Source organism: Amphibalanus amphitrite, unplaced genomic scaffold (genome assembly GCF_019059575.1).
Source record: "Amphibalanus amphitrite isolate SeventyFive unplaced genomic scaffold, NRLGWU_Aamphi_draft 000003F_arrow, whole genome shotgun sequence".
Lineage (NCBI taxonomy): Eukaryota > Metazoa > Arthropoda > Thecostraca > Balanomorpha > Balanidae > Amphibalanus > Amphibalanus amphitrite.
This window is the reverse complement of record NW_024881500.1, coordinates 2,009,735-2,028,241: the sequence shown is the minus strand read 5'-3', so window position 1 is coordinate 2,028,241 and position 18,507 is coordinate 2,009,735. Positions and strand designations below refer to the sequence as shown.

Here is an 18,507-nt window from a genome sequence, read left to right as displayed (position 1 = left end):
TGTAAAAAAATGTAAGTGGTGAAAAGGGCCCTCAAAGTGTTTTCAATTTTTTTTTTCGAGTAAAAAAAAAATATTTTTTTTTGCTCCAGGGGGGATCCTAGGACCCCCAGGGTCCCCCCTTGGATACGCCACTGCATATGGGCAATACAAGATCCAGCTATGAGTTAAGTTAGACTATTTTATACTCTTAGTTATGCTCGCCATAAAAAAATGTCTGGAAACGTGTTACATCGATGGAATTACCGTTTGGAGTCGGTCTATCTTCGGCTTCTCGCCTCTCTTCGGCTACGTCAATTGAAGCCTTTCTAAGTCTCCTGTCCTTTGTAAACTTGCCTTTCCATGTTTGTGACACTTGCTGAATATAAATTCACAACCCATCTGAGCAAAATTCAAATCAATTGCTATCAAATTCACCGAAATTCAGTCCCTAGGCCCGACACCCCACGGACTCCACACAGTGCAAAACACAGTGGCGCATTCGCCGCCGCCCGCCACAGTTTCTGTGTCCAAAGAAGGCAGTGCTGCCACCTGGTGAGGAAATAAGCCGAACATCCCCATTTGGGGATGTTCGCGCTAAGAGTTCCGAAAAGTCTCGCCAGGTGGCAGCACGGTATGCTTTGGACACAACGCGCCGGCCGGGCGCCGGCCGGGCCGGGGATAACACTGCGGGCGGCGACGGCGGCCGACGCGCCGCGAACGGAAACTGCGTTTCATGTCTTTTTCAGGTTCATCATTCTGCTAAAACGAGTAGCTACAGTTGATTTCGATATTAGGAAGACAATGACGCGTGTGAAAGGCAAACTACTACATCGTCATTGAGCGGAAGGAAAGGGAGCTGATCGAATGGTCACCAAAAGCTACGGAGTACGAAAGATACGATGTTATCACATATTTTAACTTACACAGTTGAAATTAAAAACCCTATTACATTCAGACATATATTCACACGCATGAAACAATCGATTTACAGCACACATTCCATGACAAGAACGCATACCTACGGACTTAAGTTGACCTCTAGCGCCCGTCACTGTCAGATAAGTCAATCACATCCCTGTAGTTTGTAGACTATTGACTTAACCCTTCATCCGGCGTGCGTTCATTCTGTAATGATGGGCAAAGAATCACCGGCCATTTCTGCGTGGCTCTATATGACATCCTCGGTCAGGCTTGATGGATCCACCGTCACTTTCCGCGGTACTTTTAAGACAGATGTACCTTCTACCAACACGACTGACTGATTACAATCTGATGAGGGACAATATCTCGTCGGTCTATCAGTTAAAGTTTAATATTCAGCGACACAAGTGTGAAGGCTGCCTGGAAAACTTACAACAAACTAAGTAAACTAAGCTCGGCTTGTAATGGGCACAAACTTGTAATAAAGAGGTACTTAATTAACAAATCCACAATGTTCTGTTCAGGCAAGTAGCCTTCACATATGAAGCATTGCTATGACTACTCTTCTAGAGCTGATTGATAGCTTTTGAAGGAAGGAGCTGAGTGGCTGAGCCCTACCATTCACCACTTATCACCTTCAACAATTGCTTAAGGCATTCAGTTCTCATCACTAGAAAATATCTGACAATTTGTTAGCTCTCATTTGTGTATGATGCAACACGCTTTGCATCAGTGATACTATGACACGAAATGTTGAACACTAGCATAGGTTGCAATGTAGATCCAAGGTGTCCCAGAAGCCAGAGCAAAATATTGACACCTTAAAGGGACCCTCCCACCTTCAAAAAAGTTTATGAATTGGCATGAAAGTGATGTCGCTCGGTTCAGAAAGAGCGAAAACGAATATCTACCAAATTTCACCGAAAAATATTCACCGGTTTTCAAGATATTAGACTTTTACTTTTGTTTACTTTTTTGGGATCTCCGCTGTTTCTAGCGACTTTATTTTAGAAGTGCGGCGTTTGCGGCAGATGTTGCGCGCAAATAGCATATACCACCGCGTGCTACAAAACGTTTTAGTCAAACATTTAAAAATCGTTAGATATTTGCGCTGACGTCACACATTCAGAGGGGTATTCCTAAGCATTAGCCCCTCTGAATCAAAATGCTGCAATTTTGAAATTCAATATTTCCGATTTAAGGCATTTCTCGATGTTGTGAGTGCCGAAACCGAAAATTGTGAGCCAGGGACCCCATTTTGGCTATCTCAACTCAAATCTAATGTTAAGGTGGGAGGGTCCCTTTAATCAGCTTCATGATTGTGGCAAAACTCCACTGCTTGACTACACAGAGCATCAACTGTTTGCTCCTCTAAACTTTCACCAAAGGAAGTGTTGCTGATGTCATTTGTAGCAGCAGTGACACTGGTAACTTCAAATCACAGGATCTCGTAGCATCCATGCTCTTGAATCTGGATCTTATCAATGCAGCATTGCACCTGTGAATAAATGAAAAATGGCATATGACAGTAGGGAAATATCTTGGCAAGTCATAATGAGATACGTATGTTTAACATGCATGGATAAAAGGACATTATATACTGAAGCAATTAGCAAAACATTGCAGTTTAAGCACAGTTGAAATCTGATATGATGAACTGGATACAGTGACATCATCAAGACCCATGAACTTTACACAAAGTATTTGCAATTTTGAAATGCACTTTTATTGCAGTTAGGTACCTATACAAATATTCTAGAAGGTGAAAATTTATTTTAAAAAACAACAAAAAACTTGCCCGTATTTAGTTGCTAAAAAGCTGAGTGAATATTCTAAAATAGTGTTCACTTCAGTGTGAATCAAAAATTAGAGTAAACAATTATTGACCTGATGAAATGAAGATATTATATCAATAATAAGTAGCTTTAGACGGGTGATGAGTTAAAAAAAACATTTTGCAAGAAAGGCTATCAGTTACTTCTGGATGATATACTGCAGTGCACAAGCTGTTCACCAACTCCTACCTGGTCTTTCAGTGGGATCCCTCTGTATGCACCTCAGAACTTCATCCGCAGGGCTGGTTCCTTCATACGCAGGTCCTCTGCCTTCTTTGATTCCTCGGACTCCATCCTGACAACTCCGCACCAGAAGCATGATTGCACTGGGCATCTGTAACACCACGTAGGATGATCAATACTTGTAACAATTCATAAATAGTAGGTAGCTTAGTGTTCTATTACATATACCTCCTGGTTGCTGGTGTCAAAATAGATCCTATTTCAATTTGTCTTTTTCCATCATAACCTTTATCTGCATGCAATATCTTTGGTACCAGACAAAGTAGAACACTGCTAAAATGCTTGCAATGAATCAAGTAGAACACTGCTAAAATGCTTGCAATGAATCTTATAAAAATGCATTGAATTTATATAATCATTCTCAGCAGCATGTATCATCTTTTAATGCCTTTCTCAAAGGGCAGGTCAATTTCCTACATTGATATGCCCATAAACTTATACAGGTAAATTACCTCATATGGGTAATACAAGATCCAGCTATGAGTTAAGTTAGACTATTTTATACTCTTAGTTAAGTTCGCCATAAAAAAATGTCTGGAAACGTGTTACATCCATGGAATTACCGTTTGGAGTCGGTCGGCTTCTCGCCTCTCTTCGGCTATGTCAATTGAAGCCTTTCTAAGTCTCCTGCCCTTTGTAAACTTGCCTTTCCATGTTTGTGACACTTGCTGAATATAAATTCACAACCCATCTGAGCAAAATTCAAATCAATTGCTATCAAATTCACCGAAATTCAGCCCCTCGGACCGACACCGCACGGAATCCACACAGTGCAAAACACAGTGGCGCATTCGCCGCCACAGTTACTGTGTCCAAAGAAGGCAGTGCTGCCACCTGGCGAGGAAATAAGCCGAACATCCCCATTAACAGGCCTAGGTCAAATCTGAGCACAGTTTACAGAAAGAGCATTAAAAGAGCTTTGATTGTTTTGTTGGGTTGGGCCCAGGCCCTTTCGGTCTGACGTGTCCATCAGCGTGCTGTCGATTTTCCCCATATAAGGAACTTATTGCTGGCGCTTCTTGGCCTCTCTCTTGGCCTCTAACGAATAGACCACTTGAATTCGACCAATGAGGAACCAAGAAGTAGCAGCAATTCATAGGCGTAGGAACAGGGGGGGCCGGGGGGGCCATGGCCCCCCCCACTTTCGGAGGTGGGGGGGCCAGCAATGTTAACTGGCCCCCCCCACTTTTTGCTGACTTAAGTGTCTGTCTGTACCTAACCTACCACCCGGTAACTTGACAACTATTCAGCTTGCCCTTTAATGAGGATTCCTTTTTGTTTCTACAGCGTTATTGACCGCAATTTCCTTCACTCAATGAAGGAAACCATATCAGAGACAAGACTGTGAGTCCTGGTGACAGCATTTTGTTGAATACGAGGCGCGGGACAGCGAGCACTAAAAAGGTATAGGCAATACTAAGACAATACTAGCACGGTGCAGGAGAATGCGTATACAAACGACCAACGCTTGACCTTATCTGCTTGGGGTCGGCATAGTTCGTCAAAGGCGTTCTAGCTGGGGGCCAGGGTGACCGTGCCTCAGCCTCGGTTCAAACAGGCTGGGGGCCAGCAATGTCTGTTTCTGAATTCTGCCCCTCCCCCTTCCACTTTCAGTGCAGTGGCGGTCGCAGAGGGGATCAGGGCCATGCCCTTCCCCCCTCCAAAGGCTAATCAGGGGGCCATCATATCATTTGCCCCCCCAAACAACCAATGGGCCCAGTGGCGGATCCAGGGGGGGGGGGGGCAAAATGGGCATTTGCCCCCCCCCCCAAACGGCATGATTTTAACATTACGCCTATGGACGATGCATGGAAAGAATCGATAAATTTTTATGGTTTGCCCCCCCCCCCCAAACCTCTGTGCTGGATCCGCCTCTGAATGGGCCCCCATGGGCGTATGGGGCTCTGGCCCTTATTGATTGTCACGAGACTCAAGAATCCCACGTTAGCTATTAACAGCTCCCAAACCAGTCTTTGAGGGTCCTACACTGATCTCGGAGGGCCCTTCAGTGGCGGTCAAGCGACCACATTGACCGCTGAGAGCCCACATTGACCTCATTTGAGGGCCCCTAAACCGGCCTCAAGGGCCCAGCCGGCGTCTGAGGGCCTCACACCGGCCTCTGGTGGCCTCATTTCTGTCTCTGGGGTCCCAAGACTAGCCCTTAGGTGCCTTTGAGGGCCCCGCACTGAATTCTGAAGACCCGATGCCGGCCTCTAAGGGTCCGCATCGGCCTCTGAGGGTCCACCTTGGCCTGAGGGGTCCAACGCCGGCCCATGCCGGTCTTTTAGGGCCCCACACTGACCTCTAAGGGCCCATGCTGACCTGTAAGGACCCACATTAGCCTATGAGGCCTTGTACGGGATTCTGAAGACCTGATGCCGGCCTCTGAGGCCCATCTTGGTTTTTGAGGGCCTTCTGCTGGTCTCTGGGTTCCAACACCGGCCCATGCCGGTATTTTAGGGTCCCACATTGACCTCTAAGGGCCCCGCACTGGATTCCGGAGTTCCGATGCCGGTCTCCAAGGGTCCGCATCGGCCTCTGAGGGCCCACCTTGGCCTATGAGGGCCCTCCGCTGGTCTCTAGGTTCCAAGTCCCGCCCATGCCGGTCTGTTACGGCCCCACACTGACCTCTAAGGGCCCATGCTGGCCTGTAAGGACACGCATTAGTCTCTGAGGGCCTTGCACTGGATTCTGAAGACCCGATGCTGGCCTCTGAGGCCCATCTTGGTTTTTGAGGGTCTTCTGCTGGCCTCTGGGGTCCAACACCGGCCCATGCCGGCATTTTAGGGTCCCACACTGACCTCTGAGGGCCCATACTGGCCTGTAAGGACCCACATTAGCCTCTGATGGCCCAAGTCGGCATCTTAAGGTCTCATCCTGCCCTTTGCAGGCCCTGTACTAGTCTCTGAGGGCCTTAACCCTCGCCGGCCGGGGGGGGGGGCGGGTGCCGCCCCTCCGTAGTTTTTTTTTTCGCGATAGCTCCGAACACGCCGGCGATAGAGAGCTGAAGCTTGGCATACCTGACCTTTGAATCAAACGGGATCTTTTGACACCAACCGCATTTTCGGGTCAGATCAGGTCACTGACCCATGTGGTCATAAGTGAACCTCTGCACGGTCTTCAGATGTCGCAACTTCGCAACGCCCTCACTGCCAGGGGAGATTTCACAGGGAAATGAACCTTGGAGGACCTAGTATCCAATAGGAGTCTCTCAACTTGTATAATGTATATCTCGGATTTTTCCTAAAGTTCATATGAGGTCAGGTCATTTTCGTGACCTCACCATTAGGTGATGTCAATGGGGATAAACTGGAAACTTTTTCTGGCGCCGGGAACGATTGATCTCCAACTATCTCAAGCACACCGAATCGTGATTTCATGCACTCCTTGCAAGGTTCGATGCGTCACTTTTGCAGTGTTGACCTTGCGCGACGTCATTTATGAAGTTATAAGGGTCTTATTAGTTTTTCGTCTATAACTAGGTACCGATCAAATTGAGCTAGCGAGTCGGGAAAGCCACCTATGGACTCAAGAAGACCTGCCGAATCGAATGATATGCGACATGACCTCCTTCGACCAATTTCGTGACCTGGGGACGCCGACCTGACCGTGACCCGAGGTCAACACCCTAAGTTTACCTCACCCAAACAAAAAGTATATCATTCGACGCGCCTGAGAGAGGCGAACACGATGCTAGCAAAATCGCGGCTTTGCGGCCATTTTTTGCGAAGTTATTCACCAAAAACGGAACCGTGCCTTGAGGCACTTGACCTGACCTCAGAGGTCACCGGTTTTTGTTTGTTTTGTTGGGTTAGGCCCTTTCGGTCCAATGAGACCATTTCAGAGCCGGAAGGATGATAGGATATAGGGGGAGACATTGGTCTGGGCAGGCACCCTAGTGAGTCGCCGGGGCTGAGCCCGTCCAGAGGACAGGCCACCCAGCCCCAAGGCACTCACTGCACCCGGCTACGGGGTGCGCTCCCTCGGGAGCAGCGGTGCCGCTCCAAGGGAGCAGCCCGCATGAGATAAAGTTGCCTGTCCAGCCCGGAGGGGGTTGCGGTGTGGAGGAGAAGGATTTCAGTATCCTGAGGATAGAAGCACGGAACGGTGTCAGAGGTCACCGGTTGACCCAGGACCATAAAATCGGGTATCGATCTCTGCGTCTCGTAACGGCGCACACGCTCGTTTTACCGCGACGCGCTAGCTCCACCTGGGGCGAAACGGCGAGGGGGGTCGTACCCGCCCCCCGCCCCCTCGGCCAGCGCGTATGTAGAAAACCTATAGGACCGGGCCGTGGAGGGTTAAACTGGCCTCTGAAGGCCCAGACCGTCTAAAAGTCCCACACCGGCCTCTGATAAGTGATAGTCAATCAGCCCAGTTGCAGTGGTCGCTGATATAAAACCTCTTAACCCTCGCCGGCCGAGGGGGGGGGCGGGTGCCGCCCCCCCCATAGGGTTTTTTCGCGATAGCTCCGAACACGCTGGCGATAGACAGCTGAAACTTGGCATACCTGACCTTTGATCCAAGCCGCATCTTTTGACACCAACCGCATTTTTGGGTCAGGTCAGGTCACTGACCTATGACGTCATAAGTGAACCTCTGCACGGTCTTCAGATGTCGCAACTTCGCAACGCCCTCACTGCCAGAGGAGATGTCACAGGGAAATGAAACTTGCAGGATCTAGTATCCATTATGAGTGTCACAACTTGTATATCTCGGATTTTTCCTAAAGGTCATATGAGGTCAGGTCATTTTCGTGACCTCACCATTATAAGTCAATGGGGAAAAATGAAAACTGCTATTCTGGCGCCGGGAACGATCTCCAACTATCTCAAGCACACAGAATCGTGATTTGATGCACTCCTTGCAAGGTTAGATGCGTCACTTTTGCAATGTTGACCTTGCGTGACGTCATTTATGACGTCATCAAGGTCATATTGGTTTTTCGTCAATAACTCTTGATCAAATTGAGCTAGCGAGTCGGGAAAGCCACCAATGGACTCAGAAAGACCTGCCGAATCGAATGATATGCGACATGACCCCTTTCGACCAACTTCGTGACCTTAGGGTGCTGACCTGACCTTGACCTGAGGTCAATACCCCAAGTTGACCTGACCTGAACAAAAAGTATATCATTCGACGCGCCTGAGCGAGGCGAACACGATGCTGCCAAAATCGCGGCTCTGCGGCCGTTTTTTTGCGACGTTATTCACCAAAAACTGAACCGTACCTCGGGGCACTTGACCTGACCTCAGAGGTCACCGGTTGACCTAGGACCTTAAAATCGGGTACCAATCTCTGCGTCTCGTAACGGCGCACACGCTCGTTTTTTCCGCGACGCGCTAGCTCCACCAGGGGCGAAACGGCGAGGGGGGGGGGTCGTACCCGCCCCCCCCCCCTCGGCCGGCGCGTATGTAGAAAACCAATAGGTCCGGCGAGGGTTAAAAACGTTATAGGCCTGGCTGAGCCTAGCTGGGCCGTTCATGCTGATTTTTATAGTTATATTGAAAAGACTCGCTTTGCACGTTTCACGCTTGCTCGTAATGAAAAAATTGCTGGATGCCTCTGGAATTTGCATGGGTGCCAACGGCTGCGGAGGGGGGGGGGGCAACGCGTCCATCAGTTTGAGTTTATGGACGGGAGACTCCCTGAAATTTCAACCATTTTTTTCTTTTTTTTTGTCTCGATTTTTTTTACCTCTGAGCATGTTTGCGAAAACAAAGTGGCCGAAATCCGAGGAGAAATCGGATTTTGGGGGTAGGTTAGGTTTTGGACCTCTGGGACCCTGGCCCCCCCACTTTCAAAAACGTTCCTACGCCTATGAGCAGCATGCTCACAGCGTGCTGATAAATGAACGGGGTGCGAACAGAGCTCAGGGCCGGAAGGATGATAGGAAAGGAATTGAGGGAGACATTGGTCTGGGCGGGCACCTTGGTGAGTCACCGCCCACCGGGGCTGAGCCTGTCCAACAGGACAGGCCGACTAGCCCCCCAAGTGCTCACTGCACCCGGTTACGAGCGTGCTTGATTAGGAGCTGCAGTGCGCTCCAATGGGAGCCGCCCGCATGGAATAAAGTTGCCCGTCCAGGTCCAGCCCGGATCAGGGGTTGCGGCATGGAGGAGAAGGATTTGAATGTCATGAGGATGGAAACGGCGAAACGGGTGTTGAAAGAGCTATTAACTACGCTTTTCCCCGGCACTGTAGCTCCTCATTTCCGAGTCATGCGATGGTTTGTTGAAAATTGTCGAAATTGGATCTGAAAATTGGCGAAATTTGACCTTGGATGACCTATGTGAACTGACCTTTGACCTGATCTAAAAAGTGACCAGAGTAATTTCGTCATTATTGTTTGCGTCCCTTCAAACGCTGCCTTTGGCGTGTCGTGGCTCAGAAGCCGAGTTAGAAGCAGGGGTGCGGAGCTGGAGCTGCAGAGCCGCCGGAGCCGGCATATTTTGCCCGGAGCCGGAGCCGTGAAAGAATATAGCCCGGAGCCGGAGCCAGAGCCGGAGCATTAACCCGCGCCCCGTTGGGCTCTGCCGAGCAACGCGCCCGGTTGGGGGGGGGGGCCATTTTGGCCCCCCCCCCTAAGATCTCGAGAACCACGCAACATAGCGACAAGCGGTAAACGGCGTTGGATAGCCCCAACGGGGAACTACCTTGTGACCCAATTTTATTGACCTAGGTCAAACCGATGACGTCACAGGTCAGGTCAAAGGTCCAATTTTCACCGTTTACAGGCACTTCAAGAAATGCGTTGTAAAATCGAGTAAAATGCATTTCATTGAAAATCATCGATGGGGAAATGTTCTTCAAACACATATTTTGCTATTTGAGGTCACTGATACCAGGTCAGGTCACAGAGGTCAGGTCAAGGGGGGGTCACAATATGAAAGTGTCGTGTGATACATGTTTTATGGTCCATTTTACATGACAAATGCGATTATATGGGTCAGGCAGCCTTTGGGGCCAGCTTAGATCACGTTTTGGTCAAGGTCAGGTCAAGGTCAGGTCAAGGTCAGGTCAAATTAGGTCAAATTTCAAAGTTAATATTTTTGCATAAAATGGGTATCGAATCGATGCAGCTCGTCACGGGGAGTTCAATGGTGGTCTTTGTTTTGCCGTACGTGGTCTAGAATTGCTAAAAATTGAGTTCAAAAATTTGACGTCATCATTTTTGAACAGTTTTTTCGCTATAACTTCGCCAAAAAACGAGATATCGATCTGAAATTTGGTATGTATATAGAAGAGCGCTGGGACTATCACATATATTCCGGTTTTTTCGAAATTCGGAAAATTTTTGGATTTTTTCAAAGTTTTTCTAAAAAAATCAATTTTTTGAATTTTTTTCGGTCAAAAACCAAAAATTTTGAAAATCCGAGATAGCAGTTTTGTAGCGCCGTTTTTTGTCTACTAGACCATATAAAGAACTTTGAAATTGCTTGATAACTGTAGATTTGGTGAGCGTTTCAAGATTGCATGTTTTTTGCTCATTTTTGCTCGAACATGACCTCAGTTTGACCTCAATAACTCCTGACCTAAGGTGACCTAAGACTTGAAATTTGGTGTGAAGGTGTCAAATTGATGCCCGGGAAGGTACTGAAAATTTGGCGGCGCTGCGCGCCGCCGTTTTCCTGCTATTCAGGAAAAACCACAGGGGGGGGGCCAAAATGGCCCCCCCCCAACGGGGCGAGGGTTAAAAAAAGGCGGCGACTCCGGCTGCTTTTTTAACCCTCGCACCGTTGGGGGGGGGGCATTTTGCCCCCCCCCTGTGGTTTTTCCTGAAAAATTTTCAGTACCTTCCCGGGCATCAATTTGACACCTTCACACCAAATTTCAAGTCTTAGGTCACCTTAGGTCAGGAGTTATTGAGGTCAAACTGAGGTCATGTTCGAGCAAAAATGAGCAAAAAACATGCAATCTTGAAACGTTTACCAAATCTACAGTTATCAAGCAATTTCAAAGTTCTTTATATGGTCTAGTAGACAAAAAGCGGCGCTACAAAACAGCTTTCTCGGATTTTCTAAATTTTGGGTTTTTGAACAAAAAAAAATCAAAAAATTGATTTTTTTAGAAAAACTAAAAAAAATCCAAAATGTTTCCGAATTTCAAAAAAGCCGGAACATATGTGATAGTCCCTGCGCTCTTCTATGTACATACCAAATTTCAAATCGATATCTCGTTTTTTGGCCAAGTTATAGAGAAAACACTGTTCAAAAATTATGACGTCAAATTTTTGAACTCAATTTTTAGCGATTCTAGACTACGTACGGCAAAACAAAGACCACCATTGAACTCCCCGTGACGAGCTGCATCGATTCGATACCCATTATATGCAAAAATATTTACTTTGAAATTTGACCTAATTTGACCTGACCTTGACCTGACCTTGACCTGACCTTGACCAAAACGTGACCTAAGCTGGCCCCAAAGGCTGCCTGACCCACATAATCGCATTTGTCATGTAAGATAGACCATAAAACATGTATCACACGACACTTTCATATTGTGACCCCCCAGTGACCTGACCTCTGTGACCTGACCTGGTATCAGTGACCTCAAATAGTAAAATATGTGTTTGAAGAACATTTCCCCATCGATGATTTTCAATGAAATGCATTTTACTCGATTTTACAACGCATTTCTTGAAATGCCTGTAAACGATGAAAATTGGACCTTTGACCTGACCTGTGACGTCATCAGTTTGACCTAGGTCAATAAAATTGGGTCACAAGGTAGTTCCCTGATAGGGCTATCCAACACCGTTTGCCGCTTGTCGCTAGGTTGCGTGGTTCTCGAGATCTTAGGGTGGGGGCCAAAATGCCCCCACCCCCCAACAGGGCGCGTTGCTCGGCAGAGCCCAACGGGGCGCGGGTTAAGAGGATTGACCTAGTTCGGTTTGACAGTACAAGGCAGTAAAACATGTGGTATTCAAAATAGCCTTGCTATGCCTTTAATGGGCTCCTGATAGCCCATTAAAGGCTTAGCAGATCGCTTTGTGCTATAAAATTGAGCTTTAAACAAAATAAGCATGCTTATTTCATAGCCTGCCCTCAGAGGGCCCTTCTGGTGGTCTTAAAGAACCCTCAGGCCTCAATCGACCTCAGATGGACCTTTGCTGGCGTCATAAGGTCTCCGTTAGCCTGAAAGGGCCCTCCAATAGTCCCAAGGGGCCTTCTATTCTCCTTAAAGGCCCTGAGTCAGCCTAAGAGGGCCATTCAGTGGCCTCCGAGGGCACTCTTTGTCCTCAGAGGGCCTGTCATACGGCTCAAGGACCAAGGTGGTCTGAAATAGCCTTCATTTCACTTCTGAGGGCCCTCCAATGCCCTCAGAGGGCCCTATACTTGCATCATTACACCTCTTTGAGTCCTCGGAGAGCCCTCTTTGAGATGGCTGAGAGGGCCCTCTTTGATCTGAGATGGCCTGATGACCTCGTAGGGCTCATGTGGTGGCCTGAAATCACCTCAGCAGGCCCTCCAGTGGGCTCAAAGGGTCCTGTTTTTGCATTAGAGGGCTCTCTGTGGCTTCCGAGGGCCCTTTTTGATCTCAGAGGGCCCTCTTTGATCTCAGAGGGCTTTTTTGACCCTTTCGAGCTGTCTGAGGGGGCCCTCTGGCCTCTGTTTGCCTAAAAGGGCCCTCTATTCGCCTCAGAGGGCCCTCTGTTCGACTCCGAGGGCCCTCTGGTGACCTCAGCGGACCCTATTTTTGCATCAGAGGTCCCTCTGTGGCCTCCGAGAACCCTCTTCGATCTCAGAGGGCCATCTTTGAGGTGGCTGAGAGGGCCCTCTGTTCGCCTCAGAGGGCCCTCTGGTGACCTCAGGGGCTCTATTGTTGCATGAAAGAGCCCTCTGTGGCCACCGAGGGCCCTTTTTGATCTCAGAGGGCCCTCTTTGACCTCAGAGGGCTTTTTTGACATGTTCGAGGTGCCTGAGGGGGCCGTTTTTATCTCAGAGTGCCCTTTTTGACCTCAGAGGGCTTTTTTGACATCTTTGAGGTGTCTGAGGGGGCCCAGTGACCTCTGTTTGCCTCAAAGGGCCCTCTGTTTTCCTAAAAGAACCCCCTATTCGCCTCAGGGGACCCTCTGTTCGCCTCAGAGGGCCCTCTGGTGACCTCAGGGGGCCCTATTGTTGCATCGGAGGGCCCTCTGTGGCCTCCGAGGGCCTTTTTTTATCTCAGAGGGCCCTCTTTGACCTCAGAGGGCTCTTTTCGACCTATTCGAGATGTCTGAGAGGGCCCTCGGGGTCTGCGAGGGCCCTCTGAGTGCCTGAGAGGGCCCTCTGAGTGCCTGAGAGGGCCCTCTGGGCTCTGTCCCCCGTTCGTCTCAGAGAGTCCCTTTATTCGCCCCTTCAGAGGGCCCTCTGTTTGCCTCAAAGGGCCCTCTGTTTGCCTAAAAGGACCCCCTATTCGCCTCAGAGGGCCCTTTGGTGACCACAGGGGGCTCTATTGTTGCATTGGAGGACCCTCTGTTGCCTCCGAGGGCCCTTTTTATCTCAGAGGACCCTCTTTGACCTCAGAGGGCTCTTTTCGACCTATTCGAGATGTCTGAGAGGGCCCTCTGAGTGCTTGAGAGGGCCCTCTGAGTGCCTGAGAGGGCCTTCTGAGTGCCTGAGAGGGCCCTCTGGGCTCTGAGTGCTTGAGAGGGCCCTCTGAGTGTCTGAGGGGGCCCTCTGAGTGCCTGAGAGGGCCCTCTGGGCTCTGGCCCCCGTTCGTTTCAGAGGGTTCCTTTATTCGCCCCTTCAGAGGGCCCTTTGCCTCAAAGGGCCCTCTGTTTGCCTCAAAGGGCCCTCTGTTTGCCTAAAAGGACCCCCTATTCGCCTCAGAGGGCCCTTTGGTGACCACAGTGGGCTCTATTGTTGCATTGTAGGGCCCTCTGTTGCCTCCGAGGGCCCTTTTTTATCTCAGAGGGCCCTCTGTGAGCTCAGAGGGCTCTTTTCGACCTCTTCGAGATGTCTGAGACGGACCTCGGGCCTGAGAGGGCCCTCTGAGTGCTTGAGAGGGCCCTCTGAGTGCCTGAGAGGGCCATCTGAGTGCCTGAGAGGGCCCTCTGAAAGCCTGAGAGGGCCCTCTATGTGCCTGAGAAGGTCCTGATCGTTGTAAAGGGCCCTTAATTTACTCTACAAGGTCCCTCGTTGGCCTAAAGGGGTCCTCTGATAGTCCTAAAAGGGTCCCTAAAAATGTAATTGATACTTTTAATTATGTAAAAAAATGTAAGTGGTGAAAAGGGCCCTCAAAGTGTTTTCAATTTTTTTTCGAGTAAAAAAAAATATTTTTTTTTGCTCCAGGGGGGATCCTAGGACCCCCAGGGTCCCCCCTTGGATACGCCACTGCATATGGGCAATACAAGATCCAGCTATGAGTTAAGTTAGACTATTTTATACTCTTAGTTATGCTCGCCATAAAAAAATGCATAGGCGTAGGAACGTTTTCGAAAGTGGGGGGGCCAAGGTCCCAGAGGTCCAAAACCTAACCTACCCCCAAAATCCGATTTCTCCTCGGATTTCGGCCACTTTGTTTTCGCAAACATGATCAGAGATAAAAAAATCGAGACAAAAACAAAAACAAAATTGGTTAAAATTTCAGGGAGACTCCCGTCCATAAACTCAAACTGATGGACGCGTTCCCCTGTCCTCCGCAGCCGTTGGCACCCATGCAAATTCCAGAGGCATCCAGCAACTTTTTCATTACGAGCAAGCGTGAAACGTGCAAAGCGAGTCTTTTCAATATACCTATAAAAATCAGCATGAACGGCCCAGCTAGGCTCAGCCAGACCTATAACGTTTTTAAGAGGTTTTACATCAGCGACCACTGCAACGGGGCTGATTGACTATCTGAGGCCGGTGTGGGACTTTTAGAGGTCGGTCTGGGCCATCAGAGGCCAGTTTAACCCTCGCCGGACCGGACCTATAGGTTTTCTACATACGCGCCGGTCGAGGGGGCGGGGGGCGGGTACGACCCCCCTCGCCGTTGCGCCCCAGGTTGAGCTAGCGCGTCGCGGAAAAGCGAGCGTATGCGCCGTTACAAGACGCAGAGATCGATACCCGATTTTAAGGTTCTAGGTCAACCGGTGACCTCTGAGGTCAGGTCAAGTGCCTCAAGGCACGGTTCCGTTTTTGGTGAATAACTTCGCAAAAAACGGCCGCAGAGCCGCGATTTTGCCAGCATCGTGTTCGCCTCTCTCAGGCGCGTCGAATGATGTACTTTTTGTTTGGGTGAGGTAAACTGAGGGTGTTGACCACGGGTCACGGTCAGGTCAGCGCCCCCAGGTCACGAAATTGGTCAAAGGAGGTCATGTCGCATATCATTCGATTTGGCAGGTCTTCCTGAGTCCATTGATGGCTTCCCCGACTCGCTAGCTCAATTTGATCGGTAGTTATTGACGACAAACTTATATGACCCTTATAACTTCATAAATGACGTCGCGCAAGGTCAACATTGCAAAAGTGACGCATCGAACCTTGCAAGGAGTGCATGAAAGATTCAGTGTGCTTGAGATAGTTGAAGATCGTTTACGGCGCCAGAAAAAGTTTTCAGTTTATCCCCATTGACTTATACCTAATGGTGAGGTCACGAAAATGACCTTAGGAAAAATCCGAGATGTACAAGTTGTGAGACTCCTAATGGATACTAGGTCCTCCAAGGTTCATTTCCCTGTGAAATCTCCTCTGGCAGTGAGGGCGTTGCGAAGTTGCGACATCTGAAGACCGTGCAGAGGTTCACTTATGACCTCATGGGTCAGTGACCTGATCTGACCCGAAAATGCGGTTGGTGTCAAAGGATCCGGCTTGATTCAAAGGTCAGGTATGCAAAGCTTCAGCTCTCTATCACCGGCGTGTTCGGAGCTATCGCGAAAAAAAAAACTATGGAGGGGCGGCACCCGCCCCCCCCCCCCATCGGCCGGTGAGGGTTGAGGCCCTCAGAGACCAGTACAGGGCCTGCAAAGGGCAGGATGAGACATTTAGATGCCGACTTGGGCCATCAGAGGTTAATGTGGGCCCTTACAGGCCAGCATGGGCCCTCAGAGGTCAGTGTGGGACCCTAAAATGCCGGCATGGGCCGGTGTTGGACCCCAGAGGCCAGCAGAAGGCCGCCCTCAAAAACCAAGATGGGCCTCAGAGGCCAGCATCGGGTCTTCAGAATCCAGTGCAAGGCCCTCAGAGGCTAATGCGGGTCCTTACAGGCCAGCATGGGCCCTTAGAGGTCAGTGTGGGGCCGTAACAGACCGGCATGGGCGGGACCTGGAACCTAGAGACCAGCGGAAGGCCCTCATAGGCCAAGGTGGGCCCTCAGAGGCCGATGCGGACCCTTAGAGATCGGCATAGGATCTTCAGAATCCAGTGCGGGGCCCTTAGAGGTCAATGTGGGACCCTAAAATACCAGCATGGGCCGGTGTTGGACCCCAGAGACCAGCAGAAGACCCTCAAAAACAAAGATGGGCCTCAGAGGCCGGCATCAGGTCTTCAGAATCCCGTACAATGCCCTCATAGGCTAATGACGGGTCCTTACAGGCCAGCATGGGCCCTTAGAGGTCAGTGTGGGGCCCTAAAAGACCGGCATGGGCCGGCGTTGAACCTCTAAGGTCAAGATGGACCCTCCGAGGCCGATGCGGACCTTAGAGGCCGGCATAGGGTCTTCAGAAATCAGAATTCAGTGCAGGACCCTCAGAGGCACCTAAAGGTTAGTCTTGGGACCCCAGAGACAGAAATGAGGCCACCAGAGGCCGGTGTGAGGCCCTCAGACGCCGACTGGGCCCTTGAGGCCGGTTTAGGGGCCCTCAAATGAGGTCAATGTGGGTTCTCAGCGGTCAATGTCGGCGCTTGACCGCCACTGAAGTGCCCTCCAAGGTCAGTGTAGGACCCTCAAAGACTGGCTTGGGAGCTGTTAATAGCTAGCGTGGGATTCTTGAGCCTCGTGACAATCGAATAAGGGCCAGAGCCCCATACGCCCATGGGGGCCCATTGGTTGTTGGGGGGGGGGCAAATGATATGATGGCCCCCTGATTAGCCTTTGGAGGGGGAAGGGCATGGCCCTGATCCCCCTCTGCGACCGCCACTGCACTGAAAGTGGAAGGGAAGGGGCAGATACAGACATTGCTGGCCCCCAGCCTGTTTGAGCCGAGACGGGGGCATGGTCACCCTGGCCCCCAGCTAGTACGCCTTTGACGAACTATGCCGACCCCAAGCAGATCCGGTCAAGCGTTGGTCGTTTGTATACGCATTCTCCTGCACCGTGCTAGTATTGTCTTATACCTTTTCAGTGCTCGCTGTCCCGTGCCTCGTATTCAACAAAATGCTGTCACCAGGACCCACAGTCTTGTCTCTGATATGGTTTCCTTCATTGAGTGAAGGAAATTGCGGTCAATAACGCTGTAGAAACAAAAGGGAATCTTCATTAAAGGGCAAGCTGAATTGTTGTCAAGTTACCGGGTGGTAGCACTGGTACCTAGGTACAGACAGACACTTAAGTCAGCAAAAAGTGGGGGGGCCAGTTAACATTGCTGGCCCCCCCACCTCCGAAAGTGGGGGGGCCATGGCCCCCCCGGCCCCCCCTGTTCCTACGCCTATGAAAAAATGTCTGGAAACGTGTTACATCGATGGAATTACCGTTTGGAGTCGGTCTATCTTCGGCTTCTCGCCTCTCTTCGGCTACGTCAATTGAAGCCTTTCTAAGTCTCCTGTCCTTTGTAAACTTGCCTTTCCATGTTTGTGACACTTGCTGAATATAAATTCACAACCCATCTGAGCAAAATTCAAATCAATTGCTATCAAATTCACCGAAATTCAGTCCCTAAGCCCGACACCCCACGGACTCCACACAGTGCAAAACACAGTGGCGCATTCGCCGCCGCCCGCCACAGTTTCTGTGTCCAAAGAAGGCAGTGCTGCCACCTGGTGAGGAAATAAGCCGAACATCCCCATTTCTAGTTAATCCAATAATAAATATGGCAGTTGGAGACCTGCTAAGAGCATAGATATGTCTTTATATCTATGGCTAAGAGTAACATGTCGCCGGCTGAGGCGGGATCGGCCGACGCGGGAAACGCAGCAATCACAATTTTGTGTTTACACGTTCATATTTTAATTGTTTACCAACCGATTTTCAAAATTCTTACACCATAAGATTGCCTGTACATTTTTCAGTCTTCTCACAAAATTTGACGCGAATCGAACGTAATCAGCGGTAAGGAGCGCGATGTAAAGACGGAACCGTTCCGTTCTGTCCCGGCACAGTCTACAATTCAGGCGGCGGCTAGCGGTCGGCGCCGGCTGCCGAGCCGCCGCGTCGCCGCGGCGACAGGATGTTCACTTTACACCGCTATTACTAGACCAGTTGTGAACCGATTTTCTTCTTGCTTGCACGATGAGATGTGCAATTCAATTTTGGACAGGTAGCTATAATTAATTTCGCATTAATACTATGAGATATTGGCGAAAAACAGGAGGGGTGGGGCGAAATTCACTCTTCCCCCTCCACTGCGCGTGCTAACATAGGGTAGCCTGGGGCAAGACGCCCCAGATAATTTATTTTGCTACAT

General features: G+C 49.7%; 1 long non-coding RNA gene across 2 annotated transcripts; it reads right to left on the bottom strand.

Moving 5' to 3' along the window:
- Positions 1–924: 924 nt before the first annotated feature.
- Positions 925–17,755, bottom strand: LOC122367553. 2 transcript variants are annotated; one of them, XR_006254076.1, is made up of 3 exons: positions 17,576–17,755; positions 2,925–3,069; positions 925–2,398 (listed from the first exon to the last, which is right to left on the bottom strand). It is a non-coding gene; the product is annotated as an uncharacterized LOC122367553 (long non-coding RNA). The 2 variants fall into 2 exon arrangements; XR_006254083.1 differs by lacking the exon at positions 17,576–17,755 and adding an exon at positions 3,542–3,781.
- Between the last annotated feature and the right edge of the window lie 752 nt (positions 17,756–18,507).